This window comes from Labeo rohita, chromosome 2 (assembly GCF_022985175.1).
Source record: "Labeo rohita strain BAU-BD-2019 chromosome 2, IGBB_LRoh.1.0, whole genome shotgun sequence".
Lineage (NCBI taxonomy): Eukaryota > Metazoa > Chordata > Actinopteri > Cypriniformes > Cyprinidae > Labeo > Labeo rohita.
In genome coordinates, this window is record NC_066870.1 from 37,943,549 (window position 1) to 37,969,293 (window position 25,745).

Here is a 25,745-nt window from a genome sequence, read left to right on the forward strand (position 1 = left end):
AATACTGGCAATGAGAGTCTTTTCTAATGGACAGATCTGTTTGTTCTTGAATCCCAGCTAACAAAAACTGACAGTTCTAAGAACATTTTGCCATAAGTTATGAAAATGCATTGATCTATGAACATTCAAAACATCCAGTTTTTTAAATATTGAGGAAATGTTGCATTGCATTTTATGATTTTCCAAACATTATGTTGCTTTCTAATAATCTCTGAATGTTCTGAAACAAGTTGTTACATTTAAAAAAACGTTTAAACATTCAAACTAAAATAAAACATTCCATGAATGAAGTCTAATGTTTTTGTGCTGTTTTAAGAACATTATTAAAGACCAGAGAGCTCAGAATGAACATTCTATTAATTTTATTCTATTATTGGTAGAATGTTTGTTCATAAATTGGACAGAACCTTTGCCAGAACGTTCCTTGTTAGCTATAGCACATAAATTAATTCTTGTGAATGCTTGTGTTTTATAAATCCAAGAGAGCATCCCATAATATACACAGATACGCACATTATCTGAACAAAATTGAGAGTGTACAATAATATACACCACATAACCTATGCAGGTACTGCATATACTGTACCATATGTACTGTGTATTATGATGACACTGGACTAGCAGTCGCTCTTTACGCCATAGTGTAGCTTTAGCATAATACATGCTAAAGGCTCAGAGCCGCATGAATGCATGTTAAATATACATCCAGCTCATCTCAGGCTGTCAGTGCTTACGGCGTTTGTTTTTGACAGCTCATTGCAGATTTATAGCTACTGTAAGGCATTTTTGGAGGTGAAATGCAAATTGCACTTGAATTAGCATGCTTGAGACCTCATGTTTCTTTTCTTCTTCCGTGACAATAATCAGCTTTATATCAAGAGACTGTCAGTGAAATGACTTACAAATTCAGTTAGGAAGCATGACAGACATTACAGTACTAATATTGTTGTTTGTTGTTGAAACATGATGTATTGCAAGCATATTTTAATATAGTAGCCTAATATGCATATGCATCAAGGGTTCAGTTCCTCTTTATAGAGGAAGCTTTATTCAAGAATTATTATTAATTTAACGTTTAAAAAAGCATCGAAAAATCACAATGTTGATTGTTAGTGATGCACAATATGATGATTCTAATGTTCCTCTATCTCGTTTCAGGATGTGTCAGAAGAGTCTCCTCGATGTTGAACTCTGCTTCCGTCCAAACAGGTAAAACATCTTTAGTTTAATCTGCTACTGAATCTGTTTCACAAAGCTCAAAGCACAGCGACGGGCTACTGTAAATATTGCACGAGCATCATATATTTTAATATGTGTTTCATAAAGACAATTTTATGGTGCAATTTGCCTAATTTGATTTAGTTTTATTCACAGTACATTTCTAAAATAGAATTAGGATGTTAATGCATTGTGTGTGTGTGTGTGTTGATCTATAGCGGGTTTGGTTTTTATCTCTCTGGATCTGCAGACAGTAGAAACTAGGTTTGTGCTATTAATGAATGCATGCTGCCAGATTTATGGTTTATTTCATCATTGAGATGAAATAAAGAAAAGCATCAAAACAGCAGAATAAACTCAGAGTAAAGGTTACTTACAAAAATGTTTAGTTTATCATATTTGTTCTTCATTCTTTATCAAATAATGACTGTATATGAGCCACACAACAGACTAAACAAACATCATTAAGGGAGAATACATAATATATACTACAAAGACACTTAAAGATTCTGAAATGTGAAGATATTTTAATCATGCATCAGTAAGTAAAATATAGATTATTGACATTTATAACCTAAGCATTCTTGCATTATAACCTAACCTAAGCATACCGTAATGCTTTAAACGACAAGCTCAATGTTATGCAGTAAACATGCAGGAGGTTGTGTTTGAAGATTTGAGAGGCCCAGTTCTGTCATTGACCAGAGTGAGCTATTTTTGTCATGTCTTTGCAGTGATGCTTATTTTAGTGTTAAAAAACAACAAAAGCGATTATTATTAAAGTTCACACCCACAAATGACTCTTTCTGGATGCACAAAAACCGTGCTAAACAACAACAAATACCCCAAGTTCTTAAAATTCACAAGCACCAATGATTTTTTCTAAATGCACACAGCTAAACTGAAGTGTTATTCTAGTGTTAAAAAAAAACAAAAAACTAAAAAGTCATTAATTCTTAAAGTTTACTTCCACAGATGACACTTTCTGAATGCACAACCAGCTAAACCAAAAACAGTGTTATTTGAGTGTTAAAGAACAACAACGAATGCTTAAAATGATTAAAATGCACATCCACAAATGACTCTTTCCAAATGCACAAACTGCTAACCGTAAAAACACTTATTTGTGTTAAATAACAACAAAAACCCATAATTATTAATTATTAAATTCCTCAAACATCTCATTTTGAATGCACAAACTGCTAAACTGAAGAAAGTGTTATTTTAATGCTAAACAACAGCAAAACTCATAATTATTAAAATGCACTTAAATGTTTCCTAATGACATTTTCTGAATGCACAACCAACTAAACCAAAACAGTGCTGTTTTAGTATAAAAAAACATCACACAAAAATTCATTTGTTACAATTCAAGTCCATAAATGACTTTTTCCAAATGCATAAACTGCTAACCTAAAAACAGTATTATTTTAGTGTTAAAACAACAAAAGTCCATAATTGTTCAAATTCACTTCCTCAAACAACTCTTTCTGAATGCACAACTAAACAGAAAACAGTGTCATTTTAGAGCTAAACAACAACGAAAACCTATAATTGTTAAAATGCACTTCCAAAGACGACTCTTTCTGTATGCACAACCAGCTAAACCAAAAACAGTGTTCTTTTAGTATTAATTAACAAACAAAAATCCATAATTATTTAAAATGCACTTTCATAAATAACTCATTCTGAATGCACAACCAGCTAAACTAAAAACAACAAAACTAATAATAATAACTAATAACAACAAAACTCATCATTATTAAAATGCACTCCCATAAATGCACAACCAACTAAACCAAAAACAGTGCTATTTTAGTGTAAAAAAAAAAAAACACAAAAAGCTCATAATTTTCCAAATTCATGTTCACAAATGACTCATTCCAAATGCATAAACCTCTGCTATTTTAGTGTTAAATAACAACAAAAGTCCATAATGATTAAAATTCACTTCCTCAAACAACTCCTTTAGAATGCACAACTAAACAGGTGTTATTTGAGAGACAAACAACAACGAAAACTCATAATTATTAAAATGCACTTCCATAAACAACTCTTTGAATGCACAACCAGCTAAACTAAAAACAGTGGTGTTAAATAACAACAAAAACTCATCATCATTAAAATGCGCTCCCATAAATGTACAATTACATAATTCCAAATGCACAACCAGAATTTGTCAAATTCATGTTCACAAATGACTCTTTCCACATGCATAAACCGCTGCAATTTTAGTGTTAAATAACAACAAAAGTCCAGTAACCATTAAAATTCAGAATGAGTTTGAAGAAGTAAATGCACAACAACTAAACAGAAAAGTGTTATTTTAGAGCCAAACAACAACAAAGACTCATAATTATTAAAATGCACTTTCATAAATGACTCTTTCTAAATGCACAACCAGCTAAACTAAAATCAGTGTTATTTTAGAGCCAAACAACAACAAAATCTCATAATTATCAAAATGCACTTTCATAAACAGCTCTTTCTGAATGCACAACCAGCTAACGTGAAAACAGCGTTTTGCTTGTACGCAGAATAAAGCGAGCATGCTTGAGGTGGCTGTTGTTTGTTACGGATGGAGTGTCCAGGAAAGCAGCCCTCTTTAACATTTCTATGCAAACTAGAGCTTGAATAATGAGATGTATTTATGAAGGCCGACGAAGGCGGGGGTTTGGGATTCGGGGGGAGCCGGGGCCTCCATTGGTGCTGTGCAGCTGTGAAAAGAGTGGGCTTCTTTTTCCCACGGCCAGCCAGACACAAAACAGCCCCTCGGCCCGCCAGGGTCATGTCACACCGCTAATATATACGTACAGAGAAAGAAAAAGAACATATCGAAGTTGTGCAAATTAACGAGCTGTCTGACGAGACAGAGAGAGAGACAGACGGAGCTGCGGCTCATGCATTTCATTTGGCTTGTCTGTGAGATATTTACTGGCATTGCAAAATGTTTTGCATCACCAAAAATACACTTGGTGTTGTTTTATTATCATTTATTTATCATTTACGGCTACATTATCATTTTATAAAAGCAATAAGCCACTAAAATTTGCACTGCAGTGATTATAAGGAGTAAAATCGTGTTAAAATCACTAATGTATGGCCTCCTGTGGGTTATTGCTTAAAACACAGGATCTGTTCAAGTATATTAAAATATTTAATATGTAATAAGACTGAATCAACCTACACTAGTTTACACTACCAAACCGGAACAGGTAGAAATAGAAATAAACGCCTATAATATTATACTCTGAAGTAGAACAATGCATTTTTAATTAATTTAATATACTTAATTTTCATTATAATATTCATATATATTATATATATAATTTTTATTAATATGCAATATTTATTTTAATATTTAAAAAACATTTTTTAACTTTTTAATTTTATTTTTGAATTAATATTTTAATAAATTATAATATATTAAAATTATTTAAAATTGAATTTATTCATACACATACATACTCATATTCATTAAAATGCTTTGTTCTACTTCAAAGCTCATTAGGCAGCGAAGGTTTATTAATTCTTTCCCATCATCCATCTGTCCGGTTAAACTTGGCCTTGTGTCTCAGAAGGAGTGAGACTCTATAGACACACAGACGGATGGACGCAGACAGACAGGACGGCTGTTAGACTGTTAGACCAACACATAGCAACTTAGATGGAATGTCTCACTGCGAGACATTCAATAAGATCTGTGATCTATGTCCAAATAATAGGGGGCCAGCTGTGTGTGTGTGTGCGTGAATGAGGAGCGTTTTAGAACCTTGAATTTGAATTCGTCCCACTTTTGAATGTGGGAAAATGTTTGGAATATCATTACTGGCTCCAGGAATAATTCTGGAGAAGAGCAGCATCACGCTGATTAAAAAGTGACGTCAGTTTTGCATAAAATTGTGGAGACACGAAAGTGACACAAGCATTTGTTGATGACCAGGGTGGATATTTAATTTTAAAATACTCAATTTTAATTCATTTAAAAGTTAATCATTTAAGAACTGTAAAAACACATTATGATATGATTATGAAAAATTCGAAATGTCTTTTTTTATATAGTAATTGATACTTTTATTTACCAAAGATGTGTTAAATTGATTAAAAGTGAGAGTAAAGACATTTACAATGTTACAAAAATGTTACAAATAAATGCGAACTTTGTTCATCAAAAAGTCCTGTAAAATAAAATGTATCACAGATTTCACAAAAAATATCGTGCAGCACAACTGTTTTCAACACTGATAATAATCATAAATGTTTGTTGAGCAGCAAATCAGCATATTAGAATGATTTCTGAAGCATCATGTGACACTGAAGACTATAGTAATGATGCTAAAAATTCAGGTCTGATCACAGAAATAAATTACATTTTAATAGATATTCACATAAAAACAGTTATTTTAAATTGTAATATTATTTCACATTTTTACTGTTTTTTTTTTTTTTTTTTTCAAATAAAAGCAAGCAGCATTGCAGTAATGATGCTGAAAATTCAGCTTTTATCACAGAAATAAATTACATTTGAACAGATATTCGCATGGAAAATAGTTATTTTAAATTGTAATAATATTTCACATTGTTACTTTTTTTTAATCAAATAAAAGCAGCATTGAAGTATTGATGCTGAAAATTCAGTTTTATTCACAGAGCTAAATTACATTTTAGCAGATATTCACGTAGAAAAGAATTATTTTAAATTGTAATATTTTTTCACATTTTTACTGTATTTTTGATCAAATAAAAGCAGCATTGAGCAAAAGAGACAGCAGAATTTATTCTCAGATGTTGCTTTTTAATAGCTCTGAAGACTTTGAGGTTCCCAATTGTTTTATTGAAGTAGCAACTTTATCTCAGATATTTCTTCTAAAATTCATATAAAAATGAATTAATAGTTGTCATCCACTAAGAGTTTAGAGCTATTAAAAATTCACAAAGTCTGCAATTAAAAGTCTTTAATAGATTTTATTATGAACTCCAACATTTCTCATTACATGAACTGAACTGCTCTATATTCATTTTAAATGTTATAAAACATTATTTTATTTCAGATAATTGCCAACATTTCTCATTTAATTCTCATTAGTAATTTTTATTAGTTTTTTTTAAGTGTCTATATGGTTTATTATTATTATTATTATTATTATTATCATTTATTTTTTAAATCGGTCTAAAAAGTAAATTTTTATTTATTTGTTTTGGTAATTTCAAGTTAAACTAAATGAAAATGATAAATGTTGCTTTGGCAACTTTATGAAACAAAATAATGGTTTTATAATGTTTAAAGTGAATGCAGAGCAGCTCAGATCATTCAGTGAATAATGTTTGAGCTCATATTAAGTCATATTTGACTTTTGATTGCAGACTTTAAGACAGTTTTTGAGTTTTTTTCCTCGGTAGAAACACTAGAAACCATCTCACTGACAAAGAGAAACAAAAGAGATAATAAAATGCATGAACTATGCAATAATATACAATATTAGTATATTCATTTTTGCTATGGCTATGCGTTTTTAGTCCAATGATGTGATGCTCAAGCCTCTGTGTCTCTCTCTCTGGCTCTATTGATGGTTTCCCCCCCGTAGGATCCGCAGGGATGCCGTTCCACTCAATTAGCTCGCCCGGGCCTTGTTTACCCTTCTTTATGTAGGAGAAACTCAAAGACACAAGGCTGTCCTTTCAGTAAATAGGAACCAGCGCGTCTCTCCTCCTGTGTTCCCCATGATTCAGATGGAAATGGGACTGGGTTCTCCCTGTAATTAGTTCAGTGCTCGCCGGCGCTGGCGCGTGTATTGTGAGGGGATGTGTAGGGTGTTAATGTAGTGAAGGGCCGAGTCGGGCTCCGGCTCTTTGAGCAGCTCTTCACTGGAGCTTTTGAGAACTCACGCCGAAGGGCCGGTCGGCTCTTAAAGGACTCCCGGCGCAGGTGATTTCCCATGGAGCCGGCGCTGCTGCACAAACAAAGCTTCGGTATAAATAAATGTTGGTTTTCTGGGGGCCTTCAGAGACGTTTAGGGAAGAGAAATCCCCCGGCTGACATTGATGCTGTCCTTGCTGGGATTTTGGCTGTTTCTTGACACATTCATATAAAAAATGGACAAATGTCCATATATAAAAAAATCTACAATGGTAAAAGGAATCATAACTTGTATTGTTAATGAAGTCTTTCTGCATTTTTAAGCAATATACTATTATAGATTTTGTTAATATTTTGAAATAGATTTTATTTTTATATTTTCTTTTCTCAACTTAATTTTAAATTTTTATTATTTTTAATGTTATATATATATTCTAATTTTATATATATATATATATATATATATATATATATATATATATATATATATATATATATATATATATATATATATTTCTTAATTAGTTTTCTCATTTTTATTAGTTTTTATTTTTAAAATTAACCTTTATAGCTTTTTTATCGATTATGTTAGTAATTTTGTTGTTGCATTTTTGGCATTTTTATTAGTTTTTTAAAAGTGTATATATATATATATATATATATATATATATATATATATATATATATATATATTTTTAATAGTTTTTAAAACAATTTTTTTTTGTTTTAGTCATCTTTGCATAGTCACTTTTATTCGTTTTTGTTTTTATATCTATTTTTCATTTATTAGTTCTAGTAATTTTGTTGTTTTTGTTATTTTTACTTTTGTCATTTTATATTAGATTTAATTTTTTAAAGTGTGTATACAGCTTTTTATTTTATCATTTTATTATTTATTATTATTTTTTATTATTATTTATCTTTGCATATTGTCATTTTATTAGTGTTTGTTTAAAATGTTTGTTTTATTTATTTATTTTAAATGTTTGTTTTATTTATTAGCTTTAGTAATTTTGTTGTTTTTGTCATTTTTATTACTTATATATATATATATATAATATGTCATTTATATTAGATTTTTTTTAAAGTGTGTGTATATAGCTTTGTATTTTATTACTTAGTTTTAGTCATCTTTGCATATCGTCATTTTTAGTAGATTTTTTAAATGTCTACTTTTTATTTTATTAGTTTCAGTAATTGTTGTTTTTGTATGTGTGTATATTTTGTATGTGTGTATATATATATATATATATATAAACTATTTATTTATTTATTTAGTAATTTCCTGTTTTTATTTATCACACTAGTTTTTATTTTTTTAAAGATTGTGTATATAGCCTTTTTATTATTATTTATTAGTTTGAGCCATCTTTGCATAGTCATTTTTATCAGTTTTTGTATTTTAAATGTCTACATATTTTTGTATTTTTTTAAAGTATTTTTTATTTATTATTTATTAGTAATTTTGTTGTGTGTTTGTCATTTTTACTATTTTTAAATATGTCTATAGTTATTCGTTTTTTGCTTATTTGTTTTAGTTTATTTATTTTTATTTATTTTAGTACATTAAGTTAAACTGAATAAAATATGTATATTTTTTAAATATAAAACTTTTTTTTACATAAAATTAATTTTTATATTTTTTTATTTTATTTTATTTCCGTTAACATGCTTTTTTTTTATTATTTGAAGTAAGGATTTATTTTTTCTTTAATGGTTGTAGTTTTAGTTAATTAACCTTAAAACTGTTTCTAAGACATGTTAAGATGCATTTAATCTCAGATATGATTCCTGGTCTAATTGTGAACGATTCATTAATGCATGTTGTTGTAAAGTTAAAAAAAAAAAGTCTGTCTTCATTGATTAGCTTACTCCAAACCTGAAATGGGGTTTATTTTTCATCTGATGACACCAAGGCTGGATATAATGTTAATTAATAGTCAGATTTTTGCGTAGCCACTGTTACTCTAAAACCTGCCAATAAATGAATTTCGGTTAATGCTCCATATTTTATATAAAAGCCAGATGTGATGCTCTGGAGGGTGAATGTCAGTCATAAAAAGCATCTTCAGAAATACATGCAGTGTTTCTAGTGCTCACTGAATATATTGTTTTCTCAGAAATACTTGATAATATGGAAGTGAAATGCACTTGCGGCTGCAGTTTCATGTCGACTCTATCGATGGACACGGATAAACTAGTGAAATGAGCTGCGAAGCGCTTTTATTCTGCTCTCCGGCCACCTGCATCAAAGCAGCTGATCTGATGTATTCAGATGATCAGCATCAGCACAAACTCACCCCAAATATTCACACCAATCACATTCAGCTTCTCTCTTTCCTTCTCCACGGCGAGAATATGGCGGAGAAGGGGGTCGTTACTATGGTTACAAATTATAAGTGCCAACCAGCAGGAAACAAATAAAAAGCTCTTACGCTCCTCAACTCTATGTGTGTTTAAGTTCACAGAAAACACGTCTGAGATTCAGCAAACACATACAGAGATGCGTAACAAACGTCTTTCTACACAAATTCATGTACCCACCAATTTATGAATGCAAGAATGAAAATATATACCTTGAATGCAATATAAATGTAAAATGACGACGTCATTAAAAAGCTCACTTTTATATTTCTTCACTTTTATTTCGGTAGCACATACAGCACAGAATTTTTCAAAGCAGCTTTACATGAATATACTTGAAAAATTAATGTATTTTTATGTTTTTGTTCATTTATGAATGCATGTATGTATTTATTTATTTATTTTTAAATATGTCTATATAGTTATTTTAGTGATCATTTTGTTGTGTTTGTCATTTTTATTCATTTTTTAATTCCTATAGTTTTCATTCATTTTTATTATTTTATTGGTTTTAGTAATTTTGTTGTTTTTGTCATTTTTTTTCTAAATATGGCTGTATAGCTTTCATACATTTTTATTGCTTATTTTTAATCATTTTGTTGTGTTTTTGTCATTCTTTAGTTTTTAAAATATGTTGACATAGTTTGCATGAATTTTTATTTATTAATTTTAGTAATTGTGTTTTTGTCATTTTTATTAGATTTCAAAAGAGATTTATATCATTTTTATTAATTGTTTATTTACTGTTCCTAGTATTTTTGGTGTGATTTTGTCATTTTTATTAGTTTTGTCTATATAGTTGTAATTAATTATTTTGTAATTTTGCCATTTTTGTCTTTTTCATTAATTTTATTTATTATTTTTTAGTAATCTTGTTTTCATTTTTAGCATTTTTTAAATGTCTTTATTGTTCATATTTATTTATTTCCAACAATTTCATTGATTGTTTTTTAGCAATTTCATTGTCATTTTTATTATTTTGTAAATGTCTACATTTAGATTAATTTTAGTTATTTAATTGTGTTTTTGTCATTATTATTTTTTAAGATATCTACATAGTTTCATTAATTTGACTAATTATTTTTTGTAATTTTTTGTTTTTTAATATTTATTTTAGTGTTTTATTTTTAGTATTTTTAGTCATTTTGTTGTGTGTTCGACATTCTTCTTCTTCTTCTTTTCCTACACTTTTTTTTAACGCTACATATGAGATTTTTCAGTCTGACGTCTCACACTCGTCTCTGTGCACAGGGAAGGCAGTGTGAGGAGCGCTGAAGGAGCATCTAGAGAAATGGAGAGATGAACGTGACTCTCCAGCAGGAGCATGTGGAGGCCGGGAATGACGGAAATGATGGGCTGCTGTGGGCTTTGAGGACACCGGACCTCTAAAGCTCAGAATGGCCAGAGAAAATTATATGAGGAAGAAAAAGCATGCTGGGAGATCAGGAGGAGACGCAGCGGAGGTGAGCGACCCGGCACTGTGTTCTACTACACGCTTGAGTTTCAGTTGCTCTTTGTGCAGCTCCAGTTAACACATTAGGAATGAATTAACCTCAATACAACACACTGTCAGTCTCTGGAACTCAAAACTATTTTATGTTGCTTGCAGAATTCACTGCCATGATGCAGGTGCTTGTGAAGCCGTTGCTAGACCATTCTGGGTAGTTGCTAGGTGGATGCTAGAGTGTTCTGAGCGATTGCTGGGCTGTTCTGCGTGATCGCTAAGCAGTTCTGGGTAGCCAATCAGTGGTTGCTTATTTAAAAAAAAAAAAAAGAAAATGTCTCTGGTAGCTGCTTTCGCGACCGGCCATTTCCCTCCAAAAAATGGCGGCAAACTCACGTGATTGGTTCAGTCAGAAGTCACTATATTTTGTATTTTTTAAAGTCAAACACTACCGATTACTGACTGAAACACTGACTGGCCACTTCCGCTAATGGGATATTTTCCTCCAAAATGAAGAGGAAATGACAGCCACTTCTGACGACCGGCCGTTTCCCTCCAAAAAGATGGCAAAATGACGGTTTCCCTCCAAAAAGATGAGAAAATGACTGTTTTCCTCCAAAAAGATAACTAAAAGGGTGGCCACCTTTTTTTTTTTTTGCGACCGGTCGTTTCCCTCCAAAAATGACTGCAAACTCATGTGATTGGTTAAGTCAGAGGTTGACATGTTGGGTCACTAAAACAAACAGAAAGCATCACAGATTCACTGTATTTCATTTTTTTTTTCAAGTTTAGAACCACAGATTACTGACTTAAACATTGACTGGCCACTTCCGCTAACAGGATATTTCCATCCAAAAAGACGAGAAAATGTCTGTTTCCCCCCAAAAAGATATCTAAAAAGGTGACTGCTTTTGCAGCAGGCTGTTTCCCTCCAAAAAATGGCACCAAACTCATGTGATTGGTTAAGTCAGAGGTTGACATGTTGGGTCACTAAAACAAACAGAAAGCATCAAAGATTCACTATATTTCGTATTTTTTCAAGACAAAAACTACCGATTACCGACTTAAACACTGAATGGCCATTTCCGCTGACAGGATATTTCCTTCCAAAAAGAAGAGAAAATGGCAGCCATTTCCGCCAACTGGCTGTTTCCCTCCAAAAAGATGACTAAAAGGGTGGCCACCTTTTTTTTTTGCGACCGGTCGTTTCCCTCCAAAAATGACTGCAAACTCATGTGATTGGTTAAGTCAGAAGTCACTATATTTCTTATTTTTTCAAGACAAAAACTACCGATTACCGACTTAAACACTGACTGGCCACTTCTGCTGACAGGATATTTCCCTCCAAAAAAGATGTGGCCACTTTTTTTTTTTGCAACCGGTCGTTTCCCTCCAAAAATGACTGCAAACTCATGTGATTGGTTAAGTCAGAGGTTGACATGTTGGGTCACTAAAACAAACAGAAAGCATCACAGATTCACTGTATTTCTTTTTTTTTTTTCAAGTTTAGAACCACAGATTACTGACTTAAACATTGACTGGCCACTTCCGCTAACAGGACATTTCCCTCCAAAAAGAAGAGAAAATGGCAGCCATTTTTGCCAACTGGGTGTTTCCCTCCAAAAGATGGCAAAATGACGGTTTCCCTCCAAAAAGATAACTAAAAGGGTGGCTGCTTTTGCGACCGGCCATTTCCCTCCAAAAATTGGTGGCAAACTAATGTGAGTCATAAGTTAAAACAAACAGAAAGCATCAAAAATCCACTATATTACGTATTTTTTTCAAGAAGTCAAAAACTACTGACTTAATTACTGACTTAAACAATGATTGACCACTTCCGCAGATATTTCCCTCCAAAAAGAAGAGAAAATTGCAGCCATCTCTGTCAACCAGCCGTTTTACTCCAAAAAGATGGCAAAATGACTGTTTCCCTCCAAAAAAGATAACTAAAAGGGTGGCCACCTTTTTTTTTTTGCGACCAGTCATTTCCCTCCAAAAATAACTGCAAACTCATGTGATTGGTTAAGTCAGAGGTTGACATGTTGGGTCACTAAAACAAACAGAAAGCATCACAGATTCACTGTATTTCTTTTTTTTTTTTTCAAGTTTAGAACTACAGATTACTGACTTAAACATTGACTGGCCACTTCCGCTAACAGGATATTTCCCTCCAAAAAGAAGAGAAAATGGCAGCCATTTCTGCCAACTGGCCGTTTCCCTCCAAAAACATTGCAAAATGGCTGTTTCCCTCCAAAAAGATGACTAGAAGGGCAGCCACTTCTGCCGATTGGCCGATTCCCTCCAAAAAGACGAGAACATGTCTGTTTCCCTCCAAAAACGAGACTTGAAGGGCATCTACTTCTGCGACTGGCCGTTTCCCTCCAAAACATGGTGGCGCCTTTCTCCGTTTGCCATCTGTGCGGCCGTTAGCTGCTCACAAACTCTGTCTAATTGCATTTGCATATCCTTGATTTAGCTGGAGGGGGAGGGGAACGCAGCTAATCGCTCGTGAACGAGCATGCAAATCTCTCGACGGGAGAAACAATCCATTCAAAGAGGCATTTTTGAGCTGTCAGCGCGCTTGAGACGGTGCCGCTCTCGCCGCCATATGGAAAGTGAGACGGGAGGCCCCTCGTATTCAAATCCCTCACTGTAAAGACCAATGGGAGAGAGAGAGACCGAAACACAACCAGCTAATAGGCGGACGGAGCATAATTAGTATGTTTGCTCTGCGAGTGCGTGCAGTTGAATGCGGCGTGGTGCACGGACCAGAATCCCAATATTACTGAGCTTTAGAAATCATTTAGGGTGGCTGTTATGATGATTTAAAAGCAAAAACACTTAGAGGAGGACGTTATCACTCAGAGGTGTTTCTTTTTACAGCTTAGGACACAAAATGGTGTAAAGGTGTTTCTCCTAAATAAAGAAAAACAGGCCCAAATGGGTTAGTGGTTGTCATACAGTATAGTAGTACAGAGCTAACATGGAGAGAAATATAGAGATATGAAATTAATGTAAAAAGCAGCTCAGATCATTTGGGACACATGCTTAATCAAAATAAAACAGAAATAATGAGTATCAAATGGCAAATATGGCGATTTACTAAATATATATTTTTTTTTAATTTTAAATAAATATATGTGTTTCTGATTTAAGAGCAATTTTACAGCTGTACTGTAAAATAAAATTATATATATTTTTTAATACTAGATTTATAGACTTACTAGATTTATTTTCTTAATTACTACATTTTTATTTTACAGTAAATTACAACAGTAATTTTTTCAATATTTTTATTTTGTAGCCGTAGTAATAATTATTATCATTACTATTGTTATATTTTTCTTTATACTGCAGTAATATTTTTTAGTTTTTTAGTAGTAGTAACAATAATTATACCAATGATAAAAAATTATCATAAATAATCAGAAAATAAATATTATTCTCATTAAAACAATTTATTTTTCTACTATAAAATAAAAATTTTGTAAATTTGTAAAAACCTTTTTTTAAAAAATCAAGTTTATGTTATCAAGTTTTTATTTTGTTTTATTGTGTTAGTTAGCTGTATATTTAGTTATTTTTACTTCATCTAAATAAGTTTGATTGAGATTAATTGGAATGCACAATGAAAAAACAATTTTTTGAAATTATGATTTGTTTTTGCAAATTAACTATTATTACTAAATAAAAATATTAAAATAAGAAATAATGCATCTATAATATTAAACTACTAACTATACTATTAATATTATATTTTTTTTTTTTCATTTTATAGTAAAAAAAATAAGACAGTTTCTTTTTATTATTTTTTACTTATTTATTTTTAAACATGTTTATGTTTATTATAGTAATGATTTATAATCACAGGACTTTTTGCCAAATTATGCAGTTCTAAAAACGAGCACATCAAACTTGGAGCTTTAAAAAAAAAAAAAAAAAAAAAAAAAAAAAAAAATGCAATTAGATTTTTTCCAAATCATGCAGCCCTAGTTTATTTTGATTGAGGCCGTTTATTTCATATTTTCGCAGCACAGTTTGAGGTATTTTTAAGATCTTCTGAAGCAGGAGGCTTCAGCCAAAGTGTCCATTCACTTTCCATCTAATCTCATTTCTGTCCACGAGAAACAACTTTAGAGATATCGATGTAGGTGTCCTCTCACATTCATTTCAAATGATTTAAATAAATGCACTCGCCATCCGAGCAGTGACTTGAAATGAACTGGGTCTAAGACAGTTTTAAATTAGTTTCTAATTCCGCCGCTTCACGTTTATTTTTAGATGAAGCGAAGCTGTCAGAGATGTAGGACAGAATCCGTCTGTTTTGTTCCCCTTGTGGAAACACGCAGACTTTGACGTCCTCCTGCGGGTTTGAGGATAGAGATGAAACTCAAAGCAACATCCACTTTATACATCAGCAAGACCAAAACTAAACTTCAATGTCCCTGTTACTAAAATACGACTGTATGAGCTGCAGTAGCCAAGTAAAAACAGTGTTTAGAGGTTTAAAACAGTTTTAGAGGTTTAAACATCATTAACATTAATATGCAATACTAATAGTTGATGCATGATTTGTATTGGTGCATGCATGTGTGTGTGGCACAATAATGGCGCTTGTGCATCCTGCCGGTGATTGTGTGATTTGGGGGGTTTGCACTTGAACATGAGGGTTTGGGGTTCATGTCTGGGGTGTTTTGGGGAGGAGGGCGTCTGTCTGGGTTTGAATGAGACCCATTAAAAGCATCCGTGTGTGTGTGTGCGCTAATGTGGGGGTCGCCAGGACAGAATAGTGTCTGGATCGGTGCATGTGTCCATTTGCATACTCCTCGCTGGCCGCACATATGCCGTTCAATCAGAACAGATGCAGTGACAGTCAGACATGCAAACGACTCGCCAAGCCCCGCCTCACGCGAAACACACGCCGTAAATTCAGCGCATCACGCTTCAACGGCCGGGGAAAGCGTTTGTCGAAGGTGACGCACATCCACAAACACACTAAATAGTAGTGATGTCACTGTATTCTCATGCGTACGATGGGAGGGCAGAGCGTGACGACAGCCAATCAGATGAGAGCAGGAACAGGAAGTCAGATGAGAGATGCTGATTTTACCCTTTATGTGCTGAACGGGAATTAACAACCCTGACTCACAGTTAGAGATGTGAATGTGTCTGAAATAAGAGTAATAAGAAGAAATTTGAACTTATGGATGTTGAATAATGGATTCAAGGTGGGAAGGTTTTTGTTCATCAAGGATGCAAATTGATTAGAAGTGACAGTAAAGACATGTAAAATATTTCTATTTTAAATAATTGCTGTTCTTTTGAATGTTCTATTCATTTGTGAATCCTGAATTGGGCAGCAGAGCTGTTTTCAACATTAACGATAATCATAAATGTTTTTTGTTTTGGCAGTAAATCAGCATATTAGAATGATTTCTGAAGGATCATGTGACACTGAAGACTGGAGTAATGATGCTGAAAATTCAGCTGTGCATCACAGAAATAAATTACATTTTAACAGATATTTGCATAGAAACATTCTAGAGAAATTCTAATAATATTTTACAGTTTTCACTTTGTTTCTGATAAAAAAAAATGCAGCCTTGATCTTACAAAAACATTCAAAAAACATTTAAAAATGACTGATGATGTGTTGATGCAATGTGTAAAAATAAATTAAATAAATAAATAAATATATACTTTTATTTTTTATTTTTCTATATAATTTAAATATTATACAGGTATATTAACTATAATAAAATATTATAATATATTATTTTCTATATTATATAGTATTTTTTTTACGTTCTATTCATCTGTGAATCCTGAAAAATAAAATGTGTCACATTTTCCACAAAAATAAATATTGGGCAGCACAACTATTTTCAGCACTGATAATAATCAAAACGGTTTTTTTTTTTTTGTTTGTTTTTTTTTTTGAGCAGCAAATCAGCATATTAGAATGATTTCTGAAAGATCATGTGACACTGAACACTGAAATAATGATGCTGAAAATACAGCTTTGATCACAGAAATAAATTACATTTTAACAGATATTCACGTAGAAAACAGCTATTTTAAATTACAATAATATTTCACAAAATTACTGTTTTTACTGTATTTTTAGTCAAATAAATACAGCCTTGGTGAAGAAAAGAGACTTCTTAAAACAACAAAAAAAAAACGGTAGTGTGTATTAGAAATCATGAATATCAGAAATTTATATATAAAATACATCACGCATCACATCTTATCCTATATAAATAGTTTTTAACAATTTTCAAAAATCATGTTTTTTCAATGTGAATTCCAATTAATCTCAATCAAACTGCAGTTGGACTATTTTGATTAAGTAAAAATAAGTAAAAACAAAATAAAATACAGCTAACTAACAATAAAACACAAAAACATGATAACATTAAAAAAGAATTGAGTTTTTATAAATTTTTAAGATTTCTTAAAACATTAAAAACCCAAACTTTTGAACAGTAGTGTATATTTAAATAAATAAATAAATATTGTTTTTTAAATATATTTAATATATTTAAATATATAATAATATAAAGTTATATATATAATTTTTTTTAATCAATTTATATTATTTTTTCATTATTTATTTTTCTATATTTTTAAACATTTTTGGGGATGTACTTATTGGCATACAGTATTCCTTATCTTCAAACTATTTGATTTAATGTTTATGTTATATTTTTGTAATAATTTAACCAAAATATCAAGTTACATTTTAAGTTACATTTGTGAGTTATAGGCAAAATAGGCATTAAAATATTGATCTATTAATATCAATATATCTGAGGCCCCTGAATTTAATCAAATCATAATAATGTTGTGTCATATTTTGAAATATCAGCAAGCATTTATGATATATGAAAGAATCGATGTCAGATTGCATGAAACATATTGGTTTACACCCCTAATGAATACCTGCTATATATAAATCTGTTAGGCATTATATATACATATAGCTCATGCTATCAATTTTAGCGTAACTCACAAATCATAAGTCTGATCGGTTAGTAAAGAAACAGCACGTCACCTGAACAGCACATATAATCAATGCACCAGTGCTCAAAGAGTAAAATGAACAGTGATGCATGACTTAGAAAGAAAGAAAATGTAATGTTGATGTGCATTCAGTGGGTTTTTTGACTAAATTCTATCAGACTGTAATATAAGCATCTCCTGATGCAGATGAACGGAGCTCATCCTGACTAAAGCTGAGCAGCAGGACACACAATCCCCTCACAGCCTTCCTGAAATTAAACAACTATTTCAGGCTCAGATCTCACGCCGCGCTTAATTGCCGACATTACACTCCAGTATCCGCCGGAGAAGTTCAGCGAGTTCGCTTATGTCGTGATTATTAATCTCCGACGGACGTTCGCCGGCAGACAATGCGCGTCTAGACGGATCTGAACGTAAATATTAAGCCGAACGCTCTTTGTGGGGCTCGTCAGGAACCGTGGGAACGCGGGGAGAGCGTACGGCCGGCGGTCGTCTGAATGCCAGCGCAGCAGGTGAAGAAGGACCCTAGAGGTCAAGGTCAAGGCCCTCGGCTCGGCCCGTCTGGGGCCGCGTGCAAATGAGACGGGCTGATTATTAAGCAGCGAGAGTGTGTGTTTGCTCAAGTTCAAGCTTCCTTTATGTGATTCTGGTTTGAAGTGCGGTTTGGACGACAGTGCAAACACGTCTGGTGTTCATTTAGAGTCTCTCTCTCTCTTTTGTGTCTGAAGTAACGCGCTCTTATAAGGAAGCGTCACTCATGTGACGTTTATCAGTGTGGCGTTGCCGTGGTAACACTCCGAGAATTCTGGGAAGACTCGTTACGTTCCGGCATCTTTAATCGCTCGGAGCTTTCATGTCATTTCTCGTGAAATTATGTTTTGAACAGGTACAGGTCATATCAAATCAAATCAAATAAATTAAATTTGGCAAAAATAAAATGATTATTTTTTTTAAGGTTTTTTTTGGTAGCGTAATGTTGTTTTTATGACAAATAAGCACAGTTTCCTCTCAAATTCTCGTTAAGGATGAAAAAATTATATAAAAAATATTAATATAGTTTTACATAATAGTTTCATACTTTAAGGTTTACCTAATTCATTCTACTCTAATGGGATTATGGATAATAATAGAATAAATAAACAAATATTTAAACTACTTACATTATTAATTTACATTAATATATACATATTTTTAATATATTTATATATATTAGTTTCACTCTACTGCAACAACAATAGTAAAAAATAATGACAATATTATTTAAACTGTACAATATTTACATTATTAATTTAGATTATTATTTAAATAATATTTTTCATACTCGTTTCATTCTATTGTAATGAGACTACCATATTTTTAATAATAATAATAATAATAAATAGTAAAAATAATGATAGAGTTTAAACTGTACAATATTTACATAATTAATTTGCATTCATATTTGTATATTAATAATAATATTTTTCATTCTAGTTTCACTCTACTGTAATAATAATAGTAGTTTCATTCTACTGTAATGAGATTACCATATTCTTTTTTATAATTATTAATAATAATAATGATGTTGTACAAATAATGACAATTTTAAATGTACAATATTTGCATGATTAATTTACATTAATATTTTCATATTAATATTTTTTCAAACTAGTTTCACTCTACTGTAATAATAATAGTAAAAATAATGATAAATATTTAAACTCTACGATATTTACATTATAAATTTACATTAAAGTTTACATAATATTTTTTTCATACTAGTTTCATTCTATTGTAATGAGACTACCATATTCTTTTTAATAATAATAATATAGTAACAATAATGGCATTATTTTAACTGTACAATATTTACATAATTTACATTCATATTTGCATATTAATAATAATAATATTTTTCAATCTAGTTTCACAATATTTACATTATTAATTTAAATAATTATTTTTCATACTAGTTTCTTTGTAATGAGAATACCATATTTTTTTTTAGCAAAAAAATAAATAAATAAATAAATAAATACTAATAATAGTAAAAATAACATTATTTTACCTGTACAATATTTACATTTTAATTTATATTAATGTTTACATAATGCTATTCTTAGTTTCATTCTACTATCATATTATTATTTTTATTAATAATAATTATAATAATAATATAGTTAAAATTTTAACGGTACAATATTTACATGACTGATTAACATTAATATTTACATAATTTTTCACACTAATTTTATTCTACTGTAATAACAGTACAGTATTGTGGTTATTAATATCAATAATTGTAAAAATAATTACATTATTTAAACTGTACAAGGTTTACATCATGTTTTTTACTGCTTTTATTCTAATTTAAATAAAAAGTCATTTTTACTATAAATATTACTGTAAATGATTAAAAATGACTGTATTACAGTAATGTGCTTCTAATGAGAATCAATGAGAATAACTTAAAATTATAATGTCCAGGTGCATTACAGTAATGCACATGTGCTTAATTGTCATGAAAATAAAGTCCTAATGGTCCTAAAATAGGCTTTGGTGTCTTTATGCAAAATATTTTTTTTTTCCTTTTGATTTTAGGAGTGAAATGTGATTCAATCAAGTTGACATTTTGTCCTGTTTTAATTATACTAATAGCTTTTTTTAATTTCAGTTCATTCAAACATGATAGTTTCACTCAAAACATCCAGAGCTCAGTGAAAGAACTCTCTAAATGAGATTTAAACATTATCACAGCAATAAATGTTGATCACAGATGCAGGTCTTTTTCATGGTGTTGTTTCTGAGTAAAGTTTTATTGCTCAAAAGTTGCTCATTTAAAGCTGAAGAGAGTTTGTTTTATCAGCGATGTTTCTTCTGAAATAAAAACAGACACAGATGAGTCAATACAGCAAGCGTATACAGCTATAAAATCAATGTAGAAGCAGCTTTTGAGAGCAGACGTTTGGTATCTTGTCAAATCTGAGTAGATCCTTAAGATCTTTTTCTCAGGATAAAGTATGTAAGGACACATTAAAGTGTAAGAGAGAGCCGGAGGGAATGTGCAATTAAACGAGAGCGTGTCATTAACTATAAATGCGCTGGATGTTGTCATTAATTCTTTAAGCATTACTTTCTGCTCGTCTCTCTCTATAAACTCAATTCTATCCAGTTCGGCTTTATTGGCGTGACTAAAGCAATCTAACGTTACGATTTGCAAACAGCATCTATTCGGATAAAACAACAGCAGCAATAAAACGACGATGTTAAATGCTGTAGTTTAACGGAGGGTTTTAATGGTCTCTGAACTCAGTAATGCCGCTTTTGTGCTCGTCTCCTCCTCCTCGTCAAACTTCACCTCCTCTTTTCTCTCCGTCAGCTCAGACGTCCTCCCGCCCGCTGCTTAAAACCTTTTCGCCGTGTCAACAGAATGTCCCTCAGCTGGGGCTCCTGACGGCCCGCAGGGCCCGACTTTCCCCCTCCTGTCCATCATAACGTCCATCTGTCTGTCTCTCTGGGGCTCCGTGCCAAAACATAGCGAGCTGCCTATGTAGGCAGCCTTTTAAGGACTCATTTGCAAGAAAATACGCTGTTTTGAATGATGGAGAGCAGGATTACACTGCTTTCTAAGATACTTTCATGCATGTATCCTGCATGGAGAATCCCAGAATGCATTGTGGTAAACACAGGGGGACAAAAATCCACCCTAGGTTGCATACAAAGACAGAAATGTGGATTCTAAATTTAGTTAGTTTATTTAATATCTTTGGAAAAATAATAATTATATATGAAATGTTATATAATAATAATAATAAATAATAATAATAATAACAAAATGTAATAATAAATAATAATATATATAATAATAATAACGTAATAATAAATGTATATATACACATTTTAAAACAATAAGTGTAATACTGATTTAAATTGTTGATGTTTTTTTAAAAAAAATTACACATTTTTTTTGTTTAATTTAATTGCATTTTTGTTTTTCTGAGCAAAAAATAAATATCATATATTTTTCCCTAATTTACAGAAGACATTCATGTCCTTCAGCGTAACTATTTTGTCAGGTATATTTACAACAAAAATTCAACATTCGATTTAAAAAACAATAAAACTTAATATGTTCCCTTATTTTTTTATATACATTGATATGTACAAGACCGAATAAGCATGTTGTTTGAATTTTATTTTATAAGCATGTTGTCTGACACTTTACTTATATTTAATGTGCTTTCTATGGACATAAAATCACTTTTGTACATTTCTTTTCTTTTGATGTGGATATCTTAACGTCTTTAAACGATATATATATAAATGATATAACAAATATTAATTTTTTTATATTTTAAAAAAATATATGTATACATAGTATGTATGCTTATGCATGCATATATATTTACTGTTTATATTTATGCATAAAACATTTTCATGATTATATATATATATATATATATATATATATATATAGATAGATAGATATAGATATATATAGATATAGATATATATACTAAAAATTATACAATAGAAATAAACATTTAAATATAGACTGTTTTACTCCATATTTGTGTGCATATTTATGCTTCTTAGACTATCATCTGACTTAGATATTAACATGCTTGTAAAATGCCAATAAACATTCATGATAAACAATATATAAGGCAATATATGATAACCATGAACTGATGTGGTTGGATTTTAGCTCATGAAGTCTTATTAAACTTTAAAGGTGTGCAGAATAAGTCATACAAATAGATTTCGCTGAGCTGTTGGCCTGAATGAGGGTCAGTTTCTGCTTTCTCATCACTATATTATATTTGGAAGCAGATGACCAACGTGTTTGGGCCACCTGCTTTTACCGTCAGGCATATGGATCAGACAGCTATAAGAACAAACCCAGGGGTCCTGATTTCAGCAGTGGGAGGACATGCAGGATACTTGCATTTAGAAAATGAATACTTGTGTACTGCATACTTACAGTATGTATTGCATACTGCCCGCAGTTTCTTAAGCAGAGCATGTAAAGTATGCAGTAAATGACAATACATATTCACACTGTAGTACTGTTCTAATGTGTTTATTTTGCATTTTTAATGTAATTTTGAGTAATAATGTAATACAGCTGTCTGACTTAATAGTATACGCTGTTGTATTTAGAAGTTTGAGGTTGTAGGGTTTTTTAGTTTTTTTTAAAGACGTCTCTTCTGCTCACCAGTGCTGCATTTATTTAATAAAAAACACAGTAAAAATGGGAAATAATATTATCATTTAAAATAGCTGTTGTCTATGTGAATATCTGTTAAAATGTAATTCATTTCTGTGTGCAAATCTGAATTTTCAGCATCATTACTCCAGTCTTCAGTGTCACATGATCCTTTAGAAATTATTCTAATATGCTGCTTTCCTGCATTTATTTGATTAAAAATACAGTAAAAAATCTGAAATATTCTATAATTTAAAATAGCTGTTCTCTGTGTAAATATCTGTTAAAATTTAATTTATTTCTGTGATCAAAGCTGAATTTTCAGCATCATTACTCCAGTCTTCAGTGTCACATGATCCTTCAGAAATCATTCTAATATGCTGATTTGCTGCTCAAGAAACATTTCTGATTATCAACAATGTTAAAAACAGCTGTGCTGTCCAATATTTTTTGTGAAAACTGTCACACATTTTATTTTTCACAAATGTATAGAAAGTTCAGAAGCATTTATTTGAAAAATAAATATTTTGTAACCTTATTCATGTCTTTACTGACACTTTTAATCACTTCACTGCATCCTTAATGAATAAATGTATCCATTTCTTTCAAAAAAGCCTATATTCAGCCACTGCATTCAAGGTTTTTCATATGTTCAGTGTTTTTTAACAGACTGAAACAGTACAAGCGACGACATTAGAGGAAGTGACTGATTTAGGAGTGTGTGTGTGTATGTGTGTATGTGTGTGTGCCGTACCATCAGTATTTGCCCTCTGGGTCTCATTTCATGGTTTAAAAAAAGATAATGAAAAGCTACTTGAAAATGGTCTATTAAAACTGTAGTGCAGTTCACAGCGCGCTCCTATTAACGCCGCAGACGAGAGACAGCTGCCGCGAGCTCAGCGCTCGGCCTCATTCCGCACGTCTCCGGAGGCTCCGGTGGTCAGAGCAGAACCGGACGCTCCCAGAGCTGCCGACTGGTCAGCAGAAATAGTTTGACCCGAATCACACATGCACTGAAGAGTCTGATACCGAAATAGCCACACAGACCGGCACTGAGAAGCTGTGTTTAAAAGGAACAGTTCAGGCAAAAATTAAAATGTGCTAAAAATGTGCCCATCCTCAGGCTATCGAAGATGTAGATAAGTTTGTTTCTTCATCAGATTTGGAGAAATGTAGCATTGCATCACTTGCTCACCAATGGGTGTGAATGGGTGGCGTCAGAATGAGAGTCCAAACAGCTGATAAAATCAAGTAATCCATACAGTCCAGTTTGGGGTTGTATGTTTTTTTTAAACAAGTCTCTTCTGCTTACCAGTGCTGCATTTATTTAATCAAAAATACAGTAAAAAATGTGAAATATTATTTTAATTTAAAATAGCTGCTGTCTATTTGAATATCTGTTAAAATGTAATTTATGTCTGTGATCAAAGCTGTATTTTCAGCATCATTACTCCAGTCTTCAGTGTCACATGAGCCTTCAGAAATCATCTTAATATGCTGCTTTCCTGCATTTGATTAAAAATACAGAAATCCAGGGGTCAGAGCAGAACCGCACTGCATCACTTACTGACCAATGCAAGTGAATGGGTGCCGTCAGAATGAGAGTCCAAACAGCTGATAAAAACTCCACAAGTAATCCATACCAGTCCAGTTTGGGGTTGTATGATTTTTTTAAGTTATTGAAAGAAGTCTCACCAGTGCTGCATTTATTTAATCAAAAATACAGTAAAAAATGTGAAATAGTATTATAATTTAAAATAGCTGTTGTCTATGTGAATATCTGTTAAAATGTAATTTATTTCTGTGATCAAAGCTGAATTTTCAGGATCATTACTCCAGTCTTCAGTGCTTTCCTGCATTTATTTGATTAAAAATGTCCATCAGTTAACATCTTGAGAAGACAAAAGCTGAAACAAATCCATCATCAAGACATTTTTAACTAAAATACAAGTCCATAATCCATAATAAAGCTTCCTCCAGTGAAAAAAGTGGCCTGGTCTGAATCAGGAGAGAAATCTGCACAGATCAAGCACCGTTTACAAGCCAAAACAGGGTGGATTTTGATGTCAGAGAACAACAGATGGACTTTTCCACTGGAGGAAGCGTTATTATAGACTCATATTTTAGTTAAAAATGTCTTAATAGATTTTTCAGACCCTGATAAACAAATGTTGATTTGTAATCTTTTAAACTGTATATTCAGGAATATGCTGAGTTCTCTGTAGTTTCTGTCTCTCTCCTTCTCCGCTGAGAGTTGGTTTGTGCAGTGGATGCAGAATAAAGGATTCAGGGCTTTAACAGACAGGCGGTGACCTCTGACCCCGGCTCGCCGCGGGGATGCGGTTCCCATAGGCTGGGGCGGGTCGGGCTGCGCTCTATTGCCGTAGTCGCGCCGCGGCTCCCATTCAGCGCGCAGTCACGGCCTCTTAATGCAGCTCACAATCTCTTGATTCAGTGGAGGTGTGATCCGATGACATGTATTTTTAATGAGGGGCGACGTCTTTGTTGGCCAGACACAATATCCCGGCGCTGGAGAATGAAAACGGGCCCCTGACGGTCCCGCATGTAAAATCCCACTAGATGTTTTCCTTTTTAATCTGTCATTCTCTCGTTACTCCACCTCTTTCTCGGAGTTAAAGTTCCGTCGG

The 25,745-nt window shown here is 32.0% G+C and overlaps 2 long non-coding RNA genes across 5 annotated transcripts in view; one reads left to right on the forward strand and one right to left on the reverse strand.

The window, feature by feature from the left end:
- The window catches only part of LOC127153897 (uncharacterized), a 58,539-nt gene that overhangs the window by 25,284 nt on the left and 7,510 nt on the right, over positions 1-25,745 (reverse strand). The window lies entirely within an intron of this gene.
- LOC127153885 (uncharacterized) overlaps positions 1-25,745 on the forward strand; it is a 42,589-nt gene that overhangs the window by 11,748 nt on the left and 5,096 nt on the right. For all 4 annotated transcript variants that reach the window (XR_007825362.1, XR_007825359.1, XR_007825360.1 and 1 more), the window contains exons 2-3: positions 1,159-1,209; positions 10,691-10,902. This is a non-coding gene — a long non-coding RNA (uncharacterized LOC127153885). The remainder of the gene's footprint in view (positions 1-1,158; positions 1,210-10,690; positions 10,903-25,745) is intronic.